The sequence below is a fragment of the Tachysurus vachellii genome, chromosome 11 (genome assembly GCF_030014155.1).
Source record: "Tachysurus vachellii isolate PV-2020 chromosome 11, HZAU_Pvac_v1, whole genome shotgun sequence".
NCBI classification, from domain to species: Eukaryota; Metazoa; Chordata; class Actinopteri; order Siluriformes; family Bagridae; genus Tachysurus; species Tachysurus vachellii.
The window spans coordinates 1,072,501-1,075,000 of NC_083470.1; positions in this window are offsets into that span (position 1 = coordinate 1,072,501).

Sequence of the window (2,500 nt, forward strand, 5' to 3'; positions counted from 1 at the left end):
CTCTCTCTCTCTCTCTCTCTCTCTCTCTCTCTCTGTCTCTCTCTCTCTCTCTCTCTCTCTCTCTCTGTCTCTCTCTCTCTCTCTCTCTCTCTCTCTCTCTCTCTCTCTCTCTGTCTCTCTCTCTCTCTCTCTCTCTCTCTGTCTCTCTCCCTCTGTCTCTCTCTCTCTCTCTCTCTGTCTCTCTCCCTCTGTCTCTCTCTCTCTCTCTCTCTCTCTCTCTCTCTCTGTCTCTGTCTCTGTCTCTCTCTCTCTCTCTCTCTCTCTCTGTCTCTGTCTCTGTCTCTGTCTCTGTCTCTCTCTCTCTCTCTCTCTGTCTCTCTCTCTCTCTCTCTCTCTCTCTCTCTGTCTCTCTTTTTCTTATATAAGTTTGTTACAGTCGTTTCTGTTTAAGTTTAAGATAATTAACTCTTATTAGAAAAAAAATATATTATAGGAATCATAAATTATTAAATTAATTGATATCATTTGCTTTGCATCTAATCTCCATCTGATCTGAGTGACATTTTGCTTCAGATGGACAAATATGATGATGATGATGATAATGATTATTATTATTATTATTATTATTATTATTATTATTATTAAGGCCCAAACCTCACCATGTAAGAGGTCGTAGTCAGCATTTAACAAGCATTTATTAGCTCCTGTGTCATCTTCTGAATGACTTCTGAAATAAGATGAGAATATGTGGAAGTGTGTGGTGAGAGCTCGAAGCAACATAGACTTTATTCAGTGTTTATTACTGACTGTGTTTATTACTCTCTCCATGTTCACTCTTCTGGATGATTTTTTTTTATAGTTTTGGTGATAGTTTATACTCCCTCTGGTTGCTGAGCTGTCAGACACAGTGAATAAACAGCATCTGACCAATCAGAAGTCAGAAACCATCAACGCTGTACAGTGTAATATTTTATGCAGTTGTAGAGAACATGAAGAGGCAGCATCTCATTCTGTTGTTAAGGGGTTAGGTGTCGAGTGCACACACCACCATCTGCTCCTCAGTGCAGGTTAAATCTCAATAATTTCATGGGGATTATGGCGAGGGAGTAATCCTGCTTTCCTTAGGGTCTGAGCGAGATTAGGGCAGGATTAGCTCCCTCTCCTTCTAATAAACTTTATTAAAACACAATCGGCTTTTAGAAGAGACCCTTCGCTCGCACACATGGAACTGGGGATGAGGAGAGAGATGAGAAAAGGATGAGAAAAGGATGAGGAAAAGGATGAGAGCGGTTTGAAGTGGACTAGATTACACGCTACTCTGAAGGACGCTTGATCTTGGGCTTTTTGGAGGAAATACGAATTTCAGCAGCTGTTCAAGCTGTTAAAGAGATGAGTTCATAGAAAGAGATCATGTATATGTGCTATGACAACACACACACACACACACACACATCAGCATGCAGAATATGCGCTTTGTAAATGAAAGACAGCTCACTCTGTGTGTGTGTGTGTGTGTGTGTGTGTGTGTGTGTGTGTGTGTGTGTGTGTGTGTGTGTGTGTGTGAATTCATTAAATAAAGAGAGGAGAAAGGTTTATATATGATAAGTTTATCAGATCTCATCTCACACATTGACACCCAAAACAATTAATCTCATTTTACTACACACACACACACACACACACACACACACACACACACAGCTCTTTATCTATCTATCTATCTTGAACATCTCTGTGTTCTGTAGCTGTACAGTTTCTCTTCACTGGACCTAAGATTCCCAGACCCTGCTCCATCAGGACAATGTCTCTGTGCACAAAAGCCCTGAGCTCCATGAAGTCTTGGTGTGGAGGTGAGTAGAGAGAACAGTAAAGAGAGAAGAATAAACCTGTCTGTGGATTTCTATTTGTTGAACAATGAATTTGTTTGTTTAGCATTGTGTGTTTAGGTGGTTTTGTTTCTTTAGACAACGTGCACTTCCCCTAATCCCCAGAGTGGTCAGGAGCCATCAGGAGATGTTCCCTATTCCCTAATAGAATTTACTGCCAAGTGCAATTTAATTTTCCCTCCGGGTTCACTCTCTTCCTCCCCTCTCGTTTTGTAAGGAAAAAGAGGGCATTATTCTCTTCTCTCACCGTCCATCTCTGTGGAGGGATGACTGTCTCTTTCTCTCTCTCTTTCTCTGTCTCTCCCTTTCTCTGTTCTCTGACTGGGAGAGATGGACAGACCTGCTGTGTGTATACTGAAGGAGTGAAGAAGATCTGATTCTTCTGCTACTCACCTGAGGACGCAGGTAACACCAATGAGTCACACTTATTTACTTTACCTCTCTCTCTCTCTCTCTCTCTCTCTCTCTCTCTCTCTCTCTCTCTCTCTCTCTCTCTCTCTCTCTCTCTGTCTCTCCCTCTCTCTCTCCCTCTCTCTCTCTCTCTCTCTCTCTCTCTCTCTCTCTCTCTGTCTCTTTATCTCTATCTTTCTCTATCTCTCTTTCTTTCCTTTCCTCACTGTCTTTGTCTCCTGTTGCTGTAACAATTAATAATAATAATAATAATAATAATAATA